Below are 23,223 nucleotides of genomic sequence, written 5' to 3' on the forward strand. Positions count from 1 at the left end.
GTGTCGTAAATGCTTCATTTGGTATGCACATAAATTATAAACCAAACACTCACTCACACGTTTCTCGCCTGGCACCCACTCCACCCCCTGAATTTCCCACATTTCCCACCTCCCCACAAACACCTCCCCCTCCCCCTTCTCGCCCCCATGCCCAATGAACCTAGTTTGCTCTCTCAAAGACAGCTGTAAAAATTTATCGATAAATGTTTAATAGCTCAACACGCACATTGCCGAGCGAGAGCCAACGAATGCGCATAAATAAATAAATGGAAACATAAATAAATAAAGCGTTGTGGAAAGAACGTAAACCAAACACACACTAACACTCACACAGTCACACGACGATTCCAAGTCGAAGTAGATGCCTCCTTCAATACCCCATACCACCCGCCACCCAACCTCTATATCTTGTATTTAATATGAGCAAACATGCGACGAGCGTGTAAATATTTACTAATGAACAATATTTACTTTGTTATTAAAGTAGTCGAGCCAACGGATGGCCAAGAAGAGAGATACCCACAGGTTTTCGGGGGGGAGAAGGTGTGTGTATACACTCGGGGAAAAATCGAGGTCTCCAGTTCAGGCCTGTAAGGTTGAGTATTTCCGTAATACTTCTCTTTTTCATCCATATTATCATCTGAAGGTATATACTATATGTTCGAGCTTAAGGTCGTTTCAGTTTAAAGATTCTTCTAGGATTGTTCCTTACTTGAAAATAATGTTTTTGGTTGATCTATCCTATCTTACATTTTTTATATTGCCTGTTAAAAAATAGTGTTACAAATGCAAGTTCAACTATATTATCAGCTTATCTTGATATTGTCTTCATATTATATCTATGGCCATATGTCATTTGCTATAATTTCGACTAACTGAAGACTTTCAAATGTTATAACAACCTATATCGCATCATATCTATAAATATGTAAATGTTGATATATTAGGTAAATTCACTTAGTTTTTCATAACTGTTTTAAACAAATCCAGCTGATTATGGATGAGTTAAGGAAGTTTTTTATGACTTTTACCAGATCTCGAGTAATTTTTTTTTTCATCTTCTATATGGACAATTCTTTTGGAACACCTATTTTTTTTAAGATCGCTTCATTTCTGAAGTGTAGCCTCGGCTTTTGCGTGTTAATGACTGTGAGAGGTGCCGGGCGAAAAGGTCTACCCCTCGAAGCGCCCAGCACTCCGCTCTCGTCGCCCTCACACGACTCTTGATGTCGTGATTTGCGGCATGAACTCAAGTAGACGGACGGATGGACGGCCTGTGAAGATGGTAGCTGCCACACGGCCATAAACAACTTGATTGCAGTGCCACGCCTGACCGACCCTTGCCCCTGCCCCTGCCCCTACCCCTCTGAAAATCCTCATCGGCGTTCGCACTTCACTTCCAAACGAGAGCTTCAAGGGAGCAGCGATAATTGCCCTGAAGGGCAAACCCAATAGTGACAAAAGTGGCATTACTTTTCAATTTCCAGCAAACACTCGCGCACTCGCTCGCTGGCTACAACAACATAATCAAAGCATGGCAATCGTTTAAAATTTATTTTAATTATGACCAAAATCCCGTACATCACCCCTGGCGGCAAAAAACAAAAGAGGGAGCTGGAAAAAAAACGATGTAGCGTGCAAAAAGGGCGAGCATTCGTTTTCCCAAACACATTTTGCATTTAAAAAGTAACAACAAGGGTAAAAATTCGAGGCAGTTGGAGGGTGGTGGTGCAGGGAGCATGAATCATGCATTATATATACGAAAGTTCCCCCTTCGTAACCTCGCAAAAGTGTTGAGACAACAGCAACAACGAGGGATCGAACGGAACGGAGCGAAAAGCAAAAGGGAGCAGGGAAAAAGTGTGTTTCAGAAATAAATGGGGGAAAAACACTCGGGAAAAATGTATAACTATATTAATATGAAGCATTACCAACTCTAGTAATTCCTATCTAAACCCAAAAACAACCATTTTTAAGCCTATTGAACTAAAAAATCATATCATAAATGTAATTGGGTGTATCTTGTATTGAACTAGTCATATATTATAGCTTTTACATATAAGTTATATGATATTAATAATAAAATTTAATTTAAAATCATCATTTCTTCTTTTTTTTTCTCTCTTTTTTTCTCTTTTTTTCTTTTTTTTTCTTTTTTTTTCTTTTTTTTTTTTTTCTTTTCTTTTTTCCTTTTTTTTCTGAATAATTATATTCTTTCTTTTTTGGTCATTTTGATCTTATATATTTAACAATCTTCAATCTGTTCTTTTTAAAATGGGAATTTTAAATATCAAAAACATATTTCATTTTTAGTTATATAAGATACACCTTGTTTTTTCCCTCAGTGCAGACTGGGCCAGGAAAGGCAAGACTCTCTACTCTCCCCTTCTGAGCTTGTCTGTATGCAAGACCTGTTTCATTATAATTATGACCCTCATCAAAAATATTTGACTCAAGCGGTTTGTTTCCCTCTCCCTTGGACGAATGGTCGGATGGTTGGATGGACGGACGACGAGCGACCCTTTTTTGCTTTCATAATTTCATTGAGGATAATTTGAAAATGTGCTACGCCACGAACGGGACGGTCGGTCCCCTGGCATCCCAACCCTGCTTTCCTTTCCGGCAGAGGGAAATATCTTCTTTAGATTTTTATGGTGAAAAGCGATTACGCAGCAGCACAGCAGAAGCGACGGAAAAGTGCCAAAATAACGATTAACATGGGGGAGCGGAAGCAAGAGGGCCCAGAGCTTAAGGGTTGCTCAGCACACCCCTCGTCCCCCTAACTTTTATATAGTATATCTGTATATTCCTGATCCCCGGAGCTATTCCCATTTTTCTCAGCCCGAATTTATGAGGGTTGCTGTTGCCCCGTCCGTCTGTTTGTCCGTCCGTCTGTCTGTCTGTGCATAAGTAATGAATGCGAAATGCCAGGCAAATTTGACTTTCCCCCTTGGGATGTTTGCGCACGCTTTTGATTGACTGGATTTTTGGGATAAATGCATCTGGGGTTGGGGGATATGCCAGTGGTACAATCGGCACAAAGGGCAGCTGCACATTAGAGGCAAGTTTAGGGATCGGGAAGCAGGAAACTGGCGATGCGGTTACCGTAATCAACAGTAACAACAAAGGCAACAACAGATTTGTAACATTCCATGAGATTATGGAAAAAAGATTGTAGAGAAGGAGGTAGAAGAGACTAGCTGGAGAATCTAAATGCGACGCGTGTTTCCCATCATTGTTTGTAGTTTTGTGTAAATACTCCCCCATCTCTAGAAATTTGCAAATTAAATGATTCTTTTGGACAGGGCGGTGCCAGCAAGCTTATCCATTAAAAAAAAACAGGCTGTTCTCCCGGGGCTATAGGAAATATTTGTTTGAAGAATCCTTTTTGTTTTAGACATATCCAAGCTCGAAGGCACATGGAATGTAGCTAAGAAAATGCTTACTCAACCATGTAAGCCAGATTTTTATAAAAGTTGTATAGTCCAAGTCACTTGACACATGAATCAGTATTTTATTTTTAATTCCTTTAATCTAGTAAGCCCAATTTCATCACATTGCGCTGATAAACTTGTTATTCACACTCTGTTAGCAGCGTTTAACCGTCATATACAATTATGTTGGCCATAAGTAAATAAATCCGAGCATGCTTCCAGTTCTGCGCATCCTGTTACTTTGGGAGAACCCTATACTTTGCCTGCCAAGGACTCTCTTCGTCTCATTACCTTCCTTTTCCTCCTCCATTGAGTGCGTCTATGTGTCCTTTGCACACGTTCCACATTCACTTGGAATGGTTATAAAAAAAAAGAGGAACCCCGACATGTGAACAACAATATTATCCAGTCCTCCCCTCGGAACTGGGTTCGTACTGGGGTACCCATTCCACATCCCTACTCCTATTCCTATCCCATCGACTTCTTTGTTTTTGTTTCCCTCAGTGAGTTCCCCTCGGGTTACTTCGAGCGTGTAATGTATGCTTTTCATGTGTTTTTTTTTTATATTTTGTGTGCCATTGTTTAGCACAGAGTCTCGTTCTGGTTCCTTTTTTCCGTCTTTTTGTCTTGCCAGGCAAATAGGGATCGTTTAGGAGAATCAACAGCAGAGCTGTGGAGACACCTAGACTCCGACAAGCTGACGACGTGATGTCCTTGCCATGCAAAACATTTTGGCAACACAGCTCCAAATTGAAGTTACGTTGAACGGGGTGGAGGAGGTGTTGGAATATTCTGTTAATTTTGTGTAGCTTTTTTGTCTCCGGGGTCTCTGTATACTTTGTATTCAGTTCTGGTTACTCCACTCCACTGGTGAACAACACAAAAAATAAGGAGTACTGGCTTTTTAGATGATTATCTCAAACAAAACCAAGATATATGAAATGAAATTAATTAAATATGTATATCTTTTTTTTGGTACTGTTACAGTACTCTCTATTTCTTTCAAAAGATTTAGTTTAAAACTAAAAGTATATAGCATCTACTAAATAGTATGTTAAAGAAAAATAATGGAAAAAGATTGCCTGCTGAATTTTCTATTAAGGAAGTACAATAGAGAACGAGAGCTAATAAACTGAAAATAAAAATGTGGGGGACCTAATTATCAAGATTACCATCCCCCGAGGCACCTTTAGCCACTTTGGTAATTAAGATCCGCAGAAAAAAAAGAATGTTGATTAATGTGTCGCTGGGATTAATTACAGATAATTGTTATAAATATCTCAGGCGAGCCACGTTAAGCCAAGGACATTTCACTCCTTGTCCAACTAATTTACCTGAGGAAAACCAAAGGAGGAAAGCAAGCAGGAAAATGTGCGCAGCTGGCGGTGAAAAAGGAAAAGCCACAGAGGAGGGGAGAAGCAACAAATATGCTTAATAAGTAAACAAGGGGAGGGAATTCTGGGAGGAATCCGAGGAGGGTGATCCAGAACAGGACAATGCGGCACGTATAATTACATAGCCGACACCTTTTTGCAGCAAGATGGGATGGACGGGGAGGGTTTGCCGAAATCCTGAAACTGCAATCAATTTCTGTTTCTCTGCTCTGTTCCCCCCAGGAAATCTGTCCCAGAGTCCCTTGTCCTTTGTTTGAGTTCAAGGGAAATTTAATACAAAATTATTTGCCATGAAGGGAAGGAAGGAAACTGTAGGACTGGGATACACGGGGAAGATTGCCCGCAAGAGGGTTGCTCACTCGATTCCCAAGGGGACGACGGACTACCATGTCGGAAACACATGAAAACAGCCCCTACCCCCCGGTTTTTGGCATATTAAATGCTAATTTTCATTTGATTGAGTGCATGTTTTGTTGCCGAAACCAGTTTCCTGGACCAATCCTGCTGCCGCCGCCCATCGATGCGCAGCGAGTGGAAAGAAATCATGCTAAGTACCATGAAAATTAATTGATTTGCGGATTAGTTCCTCGGGCGATGTGTGAAAAGGGAAACAGTAGCCAAGCCAGGGCCAGCTGCTGCCCAGTCGCAGTCAAGCCAGTCCATCCGAATGGAAAATATCGAATCTACTCGACTCTCAACAACTCGACTCACTTGACTTTTTGGCCCTTGTGCTCGGGTCCCGGGTCTTCATCGTTCTTGTTTTGGGTTCTCTGCCTTCCCGCTCAAGTGCCCGCAAATCCTCCAGAGCCAAACGCACATGCATATCATTTGATATTGAATAAGAAACGCCAGCGAGGAACATGAATAAGTAAAATGCCAACAGTTGCCCCAAAAGGAATGTGGAACGGAAGGGGGAAATCAAACAAGAAATGACGATGGCAACGTGATTCTGGGGAGGTATTTCATATAATATAATAAATATATTACAAATCAATTATTTGCTACAAATAGCATTCAAATTTTTAAGTATCATATTACATTATCATAATAATTACTTGGGTGATTACTATGGTACTCATTGAAGCTATAAATCACCTATTTAATTTACATTTTTGCATGAAGGCACTTAAGTAAACACATAAAACAGTAACTTCGATGATATCCCATAAATTATATTAAGTTTTCATTAGGTCAAAATAAATTTCGGACCTTTTACTTTGAAAACTTTATCAGAGTTTACTCCAATTTCGCGATATTCCAGTCACGAGTCACGCTGCCATCATCACAGAATGCTGATAAGTCAGGCAAATATGCTCGAAGCGAATGAAAATCAGAAACCAGCAATGGGATTGAGGATTGGTCGTTGAAGAGGGGTGACACGGGAAAAGGCGGCTTTGAGCTGCGGGAATTTCGATGACTTTGAGCTTCGGTATACAGCTACGAGCAAGATTATGTGACTTTGTATCGTTCTCCTAATCTTATTGAGATTATCTCACTGAGTGCGCATATGTTTCTGTATACCAATTCAAAGATTTTAATAATATTGAGTTAGCATTAAAATGTATTTCTTTTCTAAATATAAACATCTTTACAAAAGGTGGTGAAAGATAAATAACTCTTTAATCAATACATTAATATTTTTAAGCATTTACATTTTCCTTGGTAAACTAAATATTATATTTACTATTTTTACAGGTTATTATTTTCTTATCCTGGTCTGTTTGTTGTACTGAACTTGTTTATTAGAACTACTACTACTTTAATAACTATATATAACTAAATAAATAAAACTTTCATCAATATTTTAAACATTTATATTTTCCTCGGTAACCAAATATTTTATTCACTTTTAGTACAGGTAACTATTTCCCTACCCTGTGCTGTTTGTTGTACTGTATGCTGTCCTCAGTTGCTGTTTGGCATGCAAATTGTGCGCTGCGCCGTTCTGGCTGGCCAGGCGATTACTGGGCTAAGAGGGGGCTACCAAGGGGATTTCAGCGGGGTATTGGGGATTCAGAGGGGTCTTGTAGTGCATTTCCAGTTCAATGCTCAAATACACGAGAGCTGGCAAAAGGCAACAGAGGCAAAGGGAGGAGAAGTGACATGAACAACGATGACGACGATATTGGCAACGTCTTCAGTTCCTCACACAGATACTCACTAGTGTAGTTTTACTTGGGAACACTGAGAGAACTATATAGATATTATATATTATAATATTTTTAATATTTAAATATTTATTTAATATTTTTTAATCTATTTATCTAGGATGAATTCATCATATCATATCATATATACAAAGGCAAATGATTATAATATAAAATGTAGAACCACTTTATAAACTTATATTATATAAATGTATAACCTTGTCCAAAGTTCTAAACTCTTTTCCGTGCAATGCTGATGCATATCTGAAGGCATATTAAGAGTCTACAGCCCTCGTAAGTGTGTAAAATGATCAGCAAGTTGCAAAATGCAACACGAGACCCCAGAGGGGGCGGGGATTTGGGGAGTTCGGGGGCGTGGTAGTCAGTTTGTTGTGTGGTTAGGACAAAGCGCCGGCACATTAGAGAGAGAGGGGGCTACAGAGGAGCGAAAGAGAGGGAGTAGGGCAACGTGCCAGGCGGCATACAAGTATTAAACATTCAAACTGCGAACAATGGCAAACAGGGGAGCCTCAATTCTAGAGGACGGTGCTGAAGGGGTAGAGGATATATACATATATAAGTAAGCATGTGCAAGGACCAAGGCGCGGCCCACATAAAACCAATGGCGGTGAACTACGGCACGAAAAGCTGCTCCTCCTCTGCTCTATTCATAAGCCCATTGCCATATATTTCCCTTTGTAAAAAGGGTTATAATCCACCTAAAGATTGCTTTACTTTAGGTTATTAAATTTGCACATATTCTTGAAATCTTTCTTTACAACAACTTTTATATACCTACAGAAATATGCAACTTTCATAATATTTATCAAAACTTTATTAAAATTTTCTTTTTACAAAACCAATTTCTTCTTATCCATAACTTTTCCAATTTCATATGGTGAAAAGTTCACGTGCCATATGCCACTTTCCATGAAAATTCATTATAAATGGAAACCGATCCCTAACCTAGGGTTAGTCCCCCCAAAGAAACGCACTAAGTAGTGGTCATATCACGTCCATTCACAGCTGACACATCAGACAGGGAGGCGAGGGCCAAATTCAAGTATCGAGGGAGTGAGAGATGGAGGGGGCAGGCACCCACTCATGCATTCAATTCGAAATGCCTGAGGGCAATAATAAAACAATTCCGCACACACTCGCCCCCTTCGGGTAACCATTGTGTATGGAATTGGTAACTGTTGGCTGGGATAACCATTTTGGTCTGTGCCAGAAATGAAATCTATTGTCTGCCCAAAAGTTAACGCACTTTATTGCTATTGTTCAGTGGCGGTGGGGCAGGGGGGCAGGGGGCAGAAGGGGCAGCTCGGGGGCTGGTGGTGATGGTCTTATTCCGTGCCCCACTCGAGTTCTACTCTAGTCATTTGTCAAGTGAACTCTCGTTCTGGAAAGCTGGCACCCCCTCCTCTCTCCTTCCCTTTTTTAGCCAAGTTTGCGGCCAAACAGAGCAAGGCATATAAGAAAAAACAATGATGAAGTAAGCCATCCTGGGTTAGACGAAGTTTACATGCCCTTTCGGTCATAAAAAGTTATATTTATCTTTGCATAATTTGGTAAGATGCCTGTTACTAAAGATAGTCGTGAGGTTCTTCTTAAAAAGAAAAGGTATTTCAGAAGATATGCTCTAAAATAGATCTTATTTATAATATGGTATACAATATATAAAATTACCATACTGTGGTATAATTCTTTTAAAAATTAAAAATAAGATTCTTATAATCTAAAAATAATCAGATAGATCAATATTCTATCTACCTTTTAAGAATGTATCATGATATTCGAGATCTATCCCATTTCGAGTGAGGTATAAATAATAAAATAGTAATCTGAAAATAATCTGGTAGATCCATAATGTATCAACCTTATAAGCATGTATCATGATATCCGATCCGAATTATAATGCCTTCTAAAAGGGTATGAAAAAACCAAAACGAAACGAGAAAAAGAGAAGCAGTCAGAGGAGCTAACGAAGGAGAAGAAGCCAGAAGACGGAGCAGGGAGAAAAAATGTTGGCAATACAATATTTTGCCATTATGTCGAACAATAACAAGTCGACATAAGTAGATGTCGGGCCAGAGGAGCGAGGAGCAGAGCGATAAAGAAGAAAAAAAATAAGAAAAGAAGCGGACAGAGAAGAGCCAAGGCGAATAGCTGCCAATTTCAGGCTTAAGTGTTCTTTTCTGGCCCCCAGTTCCCCAGATTCCCCAGCTCTACCCATCAGATAATGGGCTACAAGACATTGAGCCAAAGAGCAACGACGCATATGAAATTTAATACCACTTCACCTTTATTTTTTCCCTCTTCTCGGCTTTTCTCCCTTTTTTCTGCCTTTTTGTGCGGCATCCGGCGCTCCTTCAACCTACCCCCACTTATTTCTGGATTCCCCACCCCTTTTACCACAGATTTGAGCGCTTTATTAAGCGTATTTAAACGTCGACTTTATATAACTCTATGATCTTGGGAGTTCCATATATAAGCCCCAATTTCTATGCTATTTTAAGAAAGGTAAAATGAATTTTAAAGCAAATCTTTACCATCTCTACACGACTCTGTATTTAAGATCCTAACTAATAAAATTATTCAAAACATTTCCATTAAAACGTATTTGTATAAGAAAAACTCTCAAAGCCCCCCAATTAAATCAAACAACTTTTTTTCTACAACTTGTTTTAGTTCCATAAAAGTTTTCTAAGGAAAAACAGAACCATTTAAACATAATTTCTCGCACAAGTTCGACTGTATAAGAAACATAAATAGTTGAGCCGACTGGGGAAATGCGGTCACTTCGCGGAAAAGCCGAGAACGAAAACAGCAGCGGGAAAAATAATGAATTAACAAATACAATCCACATTTTATGCTCACGAAAATGAGGCAAGAATTAATAAAAGAAGCGGGCAACTGAAAACACACTCGCACAAACCAGCAAAACATTTCGCATGAGCAAGCACAAACAATTTGGACCAAGAAGTACGGGGGTACGGGGTCTTGAGATAGAACGCCAGGGGAGTTGGATTGAAAAAGAAACTCGACAAGAAAAAAAGGCAAGAACAAGAGAATTATTTTTTGCACAGAACCCAAGAACGTGGCATGAAATACAAAACAAACAAAAGCAAAAAATAAAAATAATAATAAAAAAGAGAAGAAACCATCTGAGGAGTGGGGGTAAACATTAATATTAAACAAAAAGTGGATGCAACAGCAAGAGGACTGGCAAATGGGAAGCGAAATATAAACGACAAATTTTTTTCCACTCCGCTCCGATTTTTCTACCCATCGCGAAGAAGTTGCTCCTTGCAGAGTTGCAAGTTTTATGGGGATATCTGTGCGGAGTATGGAGCCCTTGCCATGTTATGTCTCCACGAATCCCCACAAAACCCGACTCCTCAGAACCAGAAACTCAACTCCAGTGGCGGACCGGGATGAAAACTTTGGCCAACAAAGCAAAGCCGGGCAAAATGCAGAAAGAGTGTGAAGGGAAACATTTGTAAGTCTCAACCACAAAGTTTATAACATTTTAAATACGTATTTATTTGTATATATCGCCGGCTTAAGATGTAAGTTCTTTGTATACTTCAGATCAATTAATCTTTAAGGAATGACTTTTCAAAAAGCACTTTGAAATTATAAGAAATTTAGGTCATGCAGTTTTTAGTCTTAATAGTAATATCCCATACTCTTCAAGTATTTTTCAAGATGATATGGATGTTTTATGATAAAGAAAATAATTTTGTATCATTTTATTATCATCGTACACTTAACACATAAGACATCATCAATATAACATTTTAATTTTAAGATCGCTTCATAAAAACCCCGTTAATTTCTTCTTTAGTATGCAAATCTGCCTTTTGTGCTGCACACTTCGAGCATTCTGGATTAATTAGGCATCGTAAAAACCGGAAACATTTTTAATGCCATTAAAAGTGCATTAAAAGCTAAACAAAAACTGTGAACAAACTGGAATCGAATAATTGGCGATTGCATGGTGATTAATTGCCGGCAGACTTCACCGCGCCACATTCTCCCTCTCCACTTGACCAACAAATTGTAATCCGATCCGCGACAGAGAAAGAAATCGTTTCGGATCGAGGCGAATCCAAGACAAGTTGCTTTCGTTGTTAACTGGTTTGCTTTTTGGCTTTGTTCGACTCGAAAAAGATAGAAACGATAAAGGAAAACAACAGAAAAAAACCAAAACTTCCACGAGGCATTTGAAAAATGTGCAATTGAAACTAATTCGGTTAAGTGTTGAGCAGGGGAGAAAAAGGGGCAGTGTGCATAAATTCGTGGCATGCTGTGAAACAAGTTGCAAGTTTAGCTAGTTGGGCTGCACGCACGCAGCATGCAACAAATTTCTCAGCGTTTTTATGGAGCTGCCGGGTGGTGGTGAGCAAACAGTTGCAACAGCCACGAAAAAAGACGGAAAAATTAACACCGCCGGAGTCAGCTGCACAAACGGTCGTTTTCATTAAACCTAATCTCGTTTTGCACAAAGATACACTCGAAAGCAAGCTGTTGAACTTTGAAAACTCTCATGATACGTTGGAATCATAAATGAAAAATATTTTTCATATTCATAGATTGGCTTTACGTTCTACTTTTACTAATTCGAGGTCATTTTTTCAGCGATCGAAGATGTCAGCGCCATAACTGGTTGGGAATTATAGCGTCAAAAAGCGGTAAAGTCACATATTTTAACAACTGATTTGAAGCTTACATGTTCATCTAAGACGTACCTATAAAAGTGTTTTCGAATTTCTAGAGCGATTTTATTTATTTTCTTTAAAAGAAAAACTATATTTTTTTGAATATTAATAATTGTTTTCAAGTGTAATTTTCGATGGCAGCTGCTGCTCCCATTTGTGGCAGCAATTTGCCGTTTCTCGTGTGGCAGTCGGTAAATTTATTAGTGCGAAATGAGATAGACAGATAGAAAATGTATTTTATTTGCTTTCACAGCATAACAAATACAAAGTGTACTCAATATCTGTGTATCGCCAAGAAGTTCGAAAAATGCTGATGGCCATAAACGAGTTTAATGAGAAAATATTTGCTCAACTTATTTGCAAATGCTTTGTATTCATTCTTCGCATTTTCCTTGCTGCACTGAGCTCTGTAAATAGCAAATAAAATACACAAAAATAACTAAAAGCCGATTGCAATTGGCAAACACAAACTACACACACACAAAAAGAGTACAAAAACGGGCTAACAAAATAACACAAGAGTTAAGGTGTCTGTTTTCGCAGCCTTTTTGGCATTGTTCGGTGGGTTTTGTTTTCTCGGTTCGTTTTGCTTGGCTTTGCCTCAAGTGTTTCTTCTCACTTGGCCAAATGCAAAGGAAAAGAAAAATGTTGCAGCTAATTTGCTTTTTCAGTTGGCCGAAGAACGGGGGGAAAATGGGAGGCCGTGCTGAGCGCAACAAGCAAAAAAGCAAAAAGCCATTTCGCAATTTTCAATTGTGCACGTCAAAGTGTTAAAAACGGCACGCGATTTATTACACAAAAGCACACAACAAGAAAACGGTGGGTTTGAAGTGAATTATAATTGCCAAGATATTTTTATTCAACTCCAATAACTATTTTACTAAAAAAAAGTATCTATAAAGTATTTTGAACTATATAACATTTTACATTTCTCATTTTTTTTATTTGATTATTTTTTGCAGTGCATAAACCTTTTGTGCCTTTTCTAGATGAGCTTTATTAGGCCTTTTGTTCAAGCCAAGTCAACGTTTTTAATTTTCTTTGTTCTGTTTGATTCACTGCCTGCAATCAAGTGTGAAATTGACATGCCCCCAAATAAATATTTGTTAAAATATGCAAAGTGGCCTGCGTGCGACTGTATTTATTTTCCTCGTTCTCCCTCTTTTTTTTCCAGCGTTTTCCATGATTTATGCCAGCTTCATTAATCTGGGAAAAGAAGCACGGGGTTGAATGCTGTTTATCTTGCCATCGTTTCTTTTAGCGCTTTTAGTGCGAAGCACAAAACTGGAAGTTGGAAAAATGAAATCAAATTGCCGTTCATTAATAAGCCCAGAGTGCCAAGTGTGTGTATCCAACGGATACCGCCTGTCAATAGAGCAAGTCTATGGAATTCAGCCTGTTTTCGTACCCCTCCCTCCCGGACTTAATCATTTAGAAGCGAGCCCCAGCTGCCGACTTGAGTTTATGCCAATTGAAATGCAACTAATTTGTTAGCCCCCCTTCCTTTCGAGTTTGTAATTGTTGTAGCATGCCTATAAATTATGATAATTATTTAATGCAACCACAAAACGACAGCAGAAATAAATCGAAAAACATATATATAAAGTTAAAAAAAAGATTAAAAAAACACAAATCGTCTGCAGGCTGCCATATTAAGCAATTTATTGACGAAAAGAGACGGGAGTTTATCTTATTTTTGCTCGATACCCACAATTATCACGCAAATGCCCATTATAATCATGTGGATAATCACCATTATATTCATCAATCCATCTGTGTATTCACGATAATCATGCCGCATACAAAAGGCAATTTACGTAAATTACACAAAAAAAAAATCGCAGAAAATTAAACAATTTACAAAAGACAAGCCCCCATTAATAAACATGAAATATTGTTGCGGCGAAACTTTTGTAATGAACCCAGTCAACAAAACAAAAATATAAAAGAAATAAATTAAAATATATGCAAGCAAAAAAATATAAACGTGGGTACATAAAAAATTAATAAAGAAGAAATAAACTTAAAAAAAACACACACAGAGAATTATATATGGCATAATATTTTTATGACCATAAAGCTTAACCAAGCAGACGGCGGGTTTTTAAGCTGGAGGTGTATGTTTGTTTAATTTTTTCAGGGGTAAATGTGAGGTATAAAAACTAGGCAGATCTTAGATACTCTATTTGAGGTTTTTAGATTAATAAATTCTATTTTTATATTATTTGTTATGCCAAAATACTTTGTTTAGTGCAAAGTAAATGACTGTTTATCCTCAAGTTTTCTTGGCAATCTGAGGATAATAGAAATACATTTTCACAGCTCTCATTTTTAGAAATTCCGGCCAACTATCCACAAAACGAACCTCTCAATGCCTCACATTTCTATACAATTTCCCTCCTTTGTGCCGTCCAAATGGAGGAGCATTACACAAGTCGAGAGCCCTCTCCTCAGCCAAAACCATCCATCTCGACCATAAAGTTGCCTTCTCCTTCGGCTCGGTTATTTACATTTTCCCCAAGAGGGGGCAAAAGATGAGTGGCGGCGGTGGTGGAGGTGCACACAGAAAATAAATCAACAAAAAAAGATACCTCGCTGCGAGTTTCATTTGCGTTGCGGGGAAGCCAAAGCCGCCAAATAAAGAATCATAAAAGATATCAAAATAAATATGAGGGAGCTGGGGGATTCGGGGGCAGTCGGTCGAGGAAGCGGTTGAAGCTTCAGTAGCATTGGGCTCAGCAGGCGCTCTCATTGTTGTTGGTGGTTGCAAATGCTTAGCTGGTATTTAGAAAATAACAAAAAAAATATCTGAAAAAACAGAGTCGAGTCGAGTTGAAGCCGACGCGCCAGTCAAACAAATAAACTCGCCAAAAACGAGCCAGCTTGATGGACTACGAACCTCAGAGATCCCCTCTATTTTTCCCCTCGTTAAAACGAGCAATACTACCACAGAAAATCCGCCGCTAGGCAAATAAACAGAGTGAGTTTTATGGGACACACGAAAAACATCTAAAAAACCTTTGCATGACCAATAGATACATTTTATTTAATGCCTTTCGGCACACATTATGACTGGAAGACCCAAACGAATCTGAATAAGATGATATAGTTTCGCAGGCGCCGGAATTTCGCTACGGTTTTCCAACTAAATTTAGTTGACGCCATTCGAATTTCGATATTTTTGGCCACAAAATTGTCGGCGCGTGTGTCTCAAAAAAGACAAAATATAACATTTAAGCAACATATCAACTCAGATAAGACATAAACAAGTCAAAATCTACACGAGTTTTTTCCACGCTGTTGTTATGGAAACTTTAGCTCGTTTATCAAATTGCGAGACAATTTTTGTATGTGCGCTCAATTAGCACGCGTTAACAGAGCTTAAATAGAATAAAAAGATACATTTTGTAAGTGTGCTACAATAGAGATACATTCTCAATCAAATATCTTTTGTTTTATTTAGTTGCCTTTGTGGGAAATGAAATGATTGATTGACTTCTTAGAGTATTTATAAAACATATACTCATGAATTCATATTTAAAAATAGAGCTATTTTAATGACATAGCAATTAAACTATACATTTAATAAACCTATGTCAGCATAAAAAATGCATTCACTTTGTAATTATGAAATATTTGAATGCACATTTGAAGCCCCTTATTATATCAGTTTATTTTTTTGTTTACGCTGCCTGCTGCGAATGCTTATCAGGAATGGTTTGCATTTCGTTTTATTTATACTGTGTCATAAAAAATAAATATTAATTGAGATTATCGCAATGTGATATTGCTATATTTACACGTTATAATTAATTGTTCTTATTTATTGAATTTGTACAGGCCCCCCCTGATGATACCGCCTCTGTTCCCAGTTTAAATTGAGTTATTCGCACGGCGAGAAATAAATACTCATATATGTGCATAAAATTAAACTTGTTTAAATGACATTAAATGTGTTTTTTATTGAGCTTTCATTTTGTTTCATTTTTGGCCTCTACTCATTCACCAAAAAAAAGGGGAAAAATATATGCAAATTGATATGGTGCTAGTGTGTGTGTGAATATAATATAATTTATCTGCATGTTCGGGCCGCCCTGTGGCTGGCAGCATAAATTAATTATCAAAAGCATTCATTTACATGGCTGACTGCGCGATCCGACACCCGCTGGCAGGCGGCACCCAGGCTCATAGATACAGTATCTCACGGATACACACTGCGTACATGTGTGTGCATATTTGAAAGCCCCCTCTACACACACCCCCCTCTCCCCTGACTACAAAGTCCATTTGAAAAACATCATCACAATCAATTTGCTTCGTTTCTCGTGATGGGAATTAAGTTTTTGTATATTTGTGTATCTCTCGGTTTTTGCCTCTGCATCGTTGTTGCTTTTGTTGTTGTAGTTGGCCCACATTATCTAGTGAACGTTGAACGCTTTCGTGCCCCTGTGGTTGTAGTTGTTGTTGTTTAAACCCCCCTCCCCCCTTCCATTTTATTGTTGTTCTTGCCTTCCTACATGTGTTTAGCGTGTTCAGAAATTTGCTTTTTTAATGACGCTCTTGTTGATTGCCGGCTATTTGTTATTAGCCCCCAATAACCCGACCCCCCTTTGTCCCCCTTTGGCTGCCCTTGTTTTTGGCTCATTTGAAATTCTTGTATTTGCAAATTAAATGCAATTTATTAATAGTTCGAATTGCTTATTTATGGTTCGTTTTACTTGATTTAGTGGTGCAAACATTTTGCGCTATTGTCGTGGTGACAGCTAATGGGTTTAGTTGAAAGCATATCCACAGTTTCTTCTTCATATCTTTGCCCACTTTATAATATTGGTTATCTCAGTTTATGGGGGCTTTCACTTATTTTCCACTACTTATGGAATCATGCAACTTTTCAGCTATCTTATCGTAAGTATTTTCTATTTTCTAGAAAGTATGTGATTTATTACGACTAAAAATAATCATAAATCATCAATTGTGGTTTTATCTATAAAAATTTTCAATAATTTTATTTTTAAGCTGTCTTCAGTAATTTATAATAGCCTGTTTTAGTTTTGCAAATATTTTTTGCTCCCGTAATTTTTTGATTTTCCAGTTTTAGAGTGCTTTTTTAGTAACATTATCACATTCCTTATCTAATCTTTATTGAGCTAAGCGCAAATAAATCACAGAGTTAACCTGTGATTTATGCATACCCTAAACAAATAAAAATGGCTTAAAATTAAGTGAATAACCTAATGCAGCTATTTTAGTAAGTGCTACTATCAATAAGCTAAAGCATTTGGGAATTCTGTACATATGTAATTTAATAAAAGCTGTTACGGCTTTTGAGGACGTGTTGTTATATTTTAATGGAGCAAATAGAATCAATTGGAATTGAATTCCCTGAAATTAAATGATTTCAATTTAATTTGTGCGGAGTATTCCCTTGGCACTCGCTTGACAATGCAGAGAAAACGTAATATAATCCGTTTTCACATTGCGGGAATTGAAATTGAAATTGCAAACTTGGAGCTCGATGCTAATTCGCATGGGCGGACAGATAGGCAGTTGGACAGGCGGAAAACGAACGAACAAACCAACAGAACCAACTCACAAACGTTTGTCACTGTCGGGGCGTTTTATGAAAATTGAACAAATCAATTAAGTCTAATCGTGCCTTTCGGGTGGGGCCACAGTAGTCGAGTAGTCGATTCGGGGTGCTCCGGCATTTGTTTGGCCCCTGACAAATGGACAAATAAATGTCTGCACACGGGGGCCAATGCCAGATTGCCTTGTTTCTGCTATTGCCTTTGCTGTTTGCCTTTTGCCTAACTGCTGCTGGCTAAAAAGCCAGAGAATACGGCCAAAGCAGTAACAACACTCGGCACATGCTACAAATTATGAACACTGTAATTATATTCGTATAATATTTTGTCAGCCAATTGACACATTTGCTGTGGAAGGAGAGGGCGAGGCAAAGAAAAAGCCCCAGCAAACGGGCAATTACGCTGGGGCTCTCAGAAAATGCGCAAACCAAAGTCGGTTAACGTGGCTCTTGGCTGCAATTGTTGGCCGCCATCTGCGGCAGTTGCGGTTACAGTGGGACAACGCTAAAGGGGACGATAAAAATGGCATGAAAAACCATTGGAACCTATTAGGATAGTACCTTTTATTAGGATTTCATCATAATATAACTTATTTTGATGACCAAATTTCATAAATCAGGTAAGTATAAAAGTTGTATAGTATTAAATACTCCGATTAGAAAAGATTTTTTTTAAACATCTTAAGTTCCATTGCCAAATGGATTGTATCATACATTTTAGTCACAAATGGTAATATAAGAACATTTGTATGTTGAAGGTGCGATCGTCACTATTTTTTTACCTCCTTAAGAGGGGTTTTTGCTTGATACATCTTAGGTTCCATTGTAAAATATTAAATATCAAACCATAGGTTCCAAAGATTTCTTTTGGATTTTTAAATATTAGTTTCAAATGATATATAATGTTAAGTTTTTACCAAGAACTTTATCTTAAACTCCCAGCTTAGTGGGCTTTGTCACATATTTAAACATATCATAGGATTTACATCTTAAAACCTTGTTTTAGGGTTTTTAAATATTAGTTTTACACATGTTTAAAACAATGTAATCTTTATCTTAAGTATCCAGCTTAGTTGGCATTCGATACCTTAAAGTTTTCTTATCCGAATCTCAACTGTATCTGACGGGTTGGCTGGCTATCTTGCCGATTGCTGGCAACTTTTACCGTCGCACTGTGTGACAAATTATTATGTATGTACGAATATGAGTATGCTGGCATGTCCCGGGTTCGTTTCCATATCTATGTGCATGCAGTTCTACACACACAAGCGCGGTTCAGTTCAGTTTAGCTCGCTCGCTGCTGCTGGTGCTAATGACCGTAACTAAGTTGGCGTCACGATTGTGTGCGCCACTGGAAGCCAAGTCGTCGCCCCCCTTCCATGCTTTCCCCCCCTGCCCCACCCACTGCTGCGGTTTACTTTGTCCCGGCCATTTGTGTAAAATATTTTAATGTTATGGCCCGGCCAAGAGAGCGCTGCCTAATAGTCGGTTAATGGTATCTGCGTGTGCGTATCTGTATCTGTTGCTCTGTGTGTATCGGCAAGTGTATCTATGCATTTATGACTAAACAGTTGTTTAAATAAACACTTTTGGCATGTTTACTCGAAATGCGTCTGCAATGTTTACTTAATTAAATCGAAAAACGAGCAAACGAACAAACAAAACGGAATCGACAACCCTCTCTGCACGAGATATAAACTCAAATTTGAATAAACTTGAGATAAAGTGGACGGAGATTTCGCTTCCGGAATTAGTTGAGAATTTAAATTTGCCCAGATAAGCAAAATAATCAAGTAGATGCTCATTAAGCGAATGTTATTTTTATGGCACTTTATTTATGGCCAATTTGGATAGTTGGTGGGAGAATACTATATATAAAGAGCAGTATATACTGGTTGATAGTGACATTTCCTTAAGTAAAACTTAAATAACGATACGATCTTGCTCGTTAATTCAGTTTCATTTAAAAAAAAATTTCATTTTATTTCCCTATACCAAAGATTTTACAAAAATTCTATTTAAAATCCTAATATTTGCCATTTGGTAGTTTGCTTTTAATATTTAATTTAATCTCTAGGTCGAATATACTTTGTGTTTTTTTAATGAAACCTAATTGTTTGTCATGCGACTGTGACTAAATAAAAAATTATATTAAAATACACTGTTGGCATTTTTATTTAATACTTTTATATTTAAGGATGAAACTTTGAAAATGATATTATAATACACATACAGAGCAGTATATACTAGTTAATAGTGACATTTCCTTAAGAAAACTTTAAGAACAGTACGTTTTTCCTCGTTTATTGAGGTAAAATTTATGAAACTTTCATATTATTTCCCTATACCAAAGATTTTACACAAATTCTAGTTGATGAACCTAATATTTGCCATTTCGTAGTTTGCTTTTTATATTTACTTTAATCTCTAATCCTAATATACTTTGTGTTTTGTGACTAAATAAAATATGTTATTAAAATATACTGATGACATTTTCATTTTATAGTTTTTGTTTTAAGAAATCAGGAAAATGATATCATTATAATATTACTTGGTATTCCCTGTTCATCACTTGACTTTATCAGACATTCTGGCCAAAAACCCACACACGCGATGTTCATTTTCATAATTCGAGTAAATGCAAAACACGCCCAGGGCCTCCCCCTCCCTTCGACACCCCCCCCCCCCTTTTTTTGTTTATCGTTCGGCTGCTCTTTCGCCGTTTTCGCTGTTTGCCATTCGTTTCGCTTGACGCGTCGCCGCAGGCTTCATTAGGCGAGCGTGATTCCGATTCGCATTTCCATTCCGATTCCGACTCCGATTCCCATGCCCCATCCCCCCCTCCCCCTCACCCACCCCCTGATGACCCGCGAATTCCGCTTGTCTTCCCACATTACGCTTGCAAAACGAAATTCCATTCCATTGGCGACGAACAAAAACCCAAATTAAATCCACTTCAATAAATCTCAAAAAGGTAACATAAAAAACCGACACACACCGGGCCTGTCAATTTTCTAATCGCCCGAAATAACAACAAAAAACTCCATTTAATTACAAATCGGCTTAGATTGAAACGCCTTAATTGGCATTAACTCGAAAAAAAACAATGTTTGGCTGTGTGTGTACACGAAATACTTGTGTAAAATGCGGCAGCGGTAAGTGGCAAGCGGTAATTAATCAAACTGGAAATCAATTTAGGCTCGCGCTCTCTCGTTCCCTCTCTGTCTTTCACGCTATAGCTATCTCTACTGTGCGAGGGAGATAGCAACTGGGCAGTATCTTAAAGATATGTAAGCTTTAACAATGGGTATTTTATGGCTATTTTTTGGTCAACTTAAGTTGGGTTTTTTTATTAACTGCGAAATTGTTTAACAAGATCTTCGGGAATTTTGTAATTTATATATAATAGGTGAAATTAGCAAATTATTGTTAATTTGTAATTTAGTAACTTTAAAAACTAAATATAAGCAGGACTCTTTAAAAAAATATAATAATTAAAAAATCGAATTAAATCATATTCTTAACAAAAAAATAGTTATATTTTGAATAAATAAAACGTATTTACCTTTTTATAAATCCAAAAAAGTCGCAATTTCTGCTCTGGATATGCGCGTTCCCGATTTATAGACAGCATCCAAGATGAGGATTGGGCGCGGGGGTTGGGCGGCAATGGGCGGTGGGTGGCGGTGGGCGATGGGCAGGTGATGATTCCTTAGCTCGCCGGCCTGCTCGCACCCACAGTGAGCGATTGCGGGGGTGGTAGGGGGGGCGGAGAGAGGGAGAGAGCACGCGAGAGGGCGTAATAATCCACAAAAGAAACTCCCAAACTCCCAGCTCCCGGAGCTAACGGTAGGTGAAATGTAAATCCGCAAAATTTTCCTAGCAGCGCAATCTTAGGAATTATTTTCCATTTATGTAAGAGCGAGAAAGAGAGAGAGTCAAACTTGGCTTTTCCTTCTGCTTTTCACTGCTTCTGCTGGATTCTACTGCTGCTGCTGCTTCTTCTTTTCTTCTGCTTGTTTTTCACTTCTTTGACACTTTTTGCATTTGCTTTTCTTTTCTATTTCTTTTTTTTGCGACAAATGTATGAACTTTTTTATGAGGTTAGTTGTTGTTTTTTTTCTTCTTTATTTCTCTACAAATACACGAAAAAACGGCACTTTGAGTAAGGCGAGGGAGGGAGAGAGCGAGAGAGAGAGGGAGAGCGCGTGTCCAAGCTCTGTTGCCTTTGCCTTCTCTCAGCATGTACATATGTATGTATGATTTGGCAGAACAGAAGCTGCTCCACCGCACACACAACCGTCTACATACATACGTACGTATATAGAGAGGCGGTGAACAGAGCTTGGGGCATAAAGGCAGAAAAAAAAATACACGGGGGAGTTGTTGCACGACAAAGCGACAGAGAGAGGGTCGGGAGGGGAGGGGGAGGGGACGAAGAGAGAGACTAAACGACTGACTGACGCGACGCGACTTCACCTTGCACACGCGCGGAAATTGGCGAGAGCGACGAAGCGTCGACGAGTTCGTCGTTTGTCGGCGTTCTTTTACCGCAATGTTTGTGCGAAACATAAAAAAAGCTTTGCACATACACAGCGGGAGCGAGCGAGAGCGAGATCAAGAGTAAGTGCAAGAGGGAAGGCAATACACACACACACACACACTCATGCAGTGGCTGTATAGTAATTTTATTCCGGTACTATTCAACTGATGGAGCTTCTGTTGCTGCTGTTGTTGTTGTTGTTTTTATTGCCAGCAACATATTGTCAGTGCCAGTGCCACACTCTCATTTTGGTTCCTCTCCTTTTCCTTTCTTTTTTTTACTACTACTTTTTAGTAGTATTTTTTTCTTTTTGGTGATGATGATTACGCTGCTCTTTTCACACACAGACACATACAAACGCACGCACAAGTCAGGCCCAAGTGGGTAATTTGTTTTATGAGTAGCGGCAAATAGCACTTGTGTATGATTGTCGCTCTTCTCCTTCTGCTTGTTGTTACTCTACTCTTTTCTTTTCTTTTTTTTTCTCTGCTGTGAATGACAGACAGCGACGACGAGTAATAATTTTTAATGCGTTTTTGGCATTTCTACGCTGCTTTGGGTTAATTGCTTGAAACGCGACGAAACACACTAAAGCACGCACACACAGATACGCGATACGGCCAGAGAGCGAGAGGGCAACAACACTTCTTATTGTTGTTGAATTGAATAAAATGCACACGGGAAAATGGCACTAGGGAGCGACTTTGACTCTGCTTACTTTTCTCCACTGATTTAAATCCTTATTTGTTGTTTGTGTTTAATTAAAGGTAGATCCGCTCAGTGTTTTTTTATGTTTTTGTTTCTGTTTGGCGTTTTATCCGCGCTGTCCGAACGAAGTGAAGGAGCAACGCGTACAAACGCGCATAAATTGAGAGGCGAGAGTTGGCTAGCAACGCGCAGGGTTGCCAGGTGGGCGAAGTGACAATAACAATTTAGTTTGAGTTAAAATTGAGCTGTAACAGTGCGATTTATTTCATCTTTCAGGTTTCTAACATTTCATATCCATCTATTACTTAATTAAATGTAAGGTAGTTACAAATTCTTATTAATAAACACCTCTTTTAATTTGATTTTCCACTGAGCCTGACAACCCTGCGGCATTTTCTACCCACACATAGACTCTGTGCAGCGCACACACAGGCATTCCCATGCACATACACAAACGCTCTCTGAGCGGCATTTCCTTAATGGCGGCTTTTCGCTCTTGCTCTTGCGCTCTTTGGCGCTCCCTCTCCCGCTCTCTTGCTCTGCTGACGCCATATTGCGCAGTTATGTATGTTCATCTCTTTCCAATTTGTTTACAGTGCCGTCGTGTGGTCTCTCACTTGTCCATTGTTGTTGTTGTTGTTGTGTTTGTTGCTCTTGTTATTGCTATGCCTCTGCAAATTGTTTTTGGT

The 23,223-nt window shown here is 38.5% G+C and overlaps 1 protein-coding gene and 1 long non-coding RNA gene across 5 annotated transcripts in view; one reads left to right on the top strand and one right to left on the bottom strand.

Annotated features, from left to right (window-relative positions):
* The window catches only part of sbb (scribbler), an 87,344-nt gene extending 64,652 nt beyond the window's left edge, over positions 1–22,692 (bottom strand). For 3 of the 4 annotated variants that reach the window (XM_070994733.1, XM_070994732.1, XM_070994734.1), the window contains exons 1-2: positions 22,545–22,692; positions 20,849–21,418 (exon numbers count right to left, since the gene is read on the bottom strand). The gene's annotated coding sequence lies outside the window, so the exon portion shown is untranslated. Of the gene's footprint in view, positions 1–20,848; positions 21,419–22,544 lie in introns of those variants that run through there. The other variant, XM_036814002.3, reaches the window with a different exon arrangement.
* On the top strand, positions 12,227–13,665 carry LOC139352491 (uncharacterized). The gene is made up of 2 exons (XR_011603701.1): positions 12,227–12,518; positions 12,874–13,665. It is a non-coding gene; the product is annotated as an uncharacterized lncRNA (long non-coding RNA).
* Positions 22,693–23,223: the final 531 nt, after the last annotated feature.

This window comes from Drosophila suzukii, chromosome 2R (genome assembly GCF_043229965.1).
Source record: "Drosophila suzukii chromosome 2R, CBGP_Dsuzu_IsoJpt1.0, whole genome shotgun sequence".
NCBI lineage: Eukaryota > Metazoa > Arthropoda > Insecta > Diptera > Drosophilidae > Drosophila > Drosophila suzukii.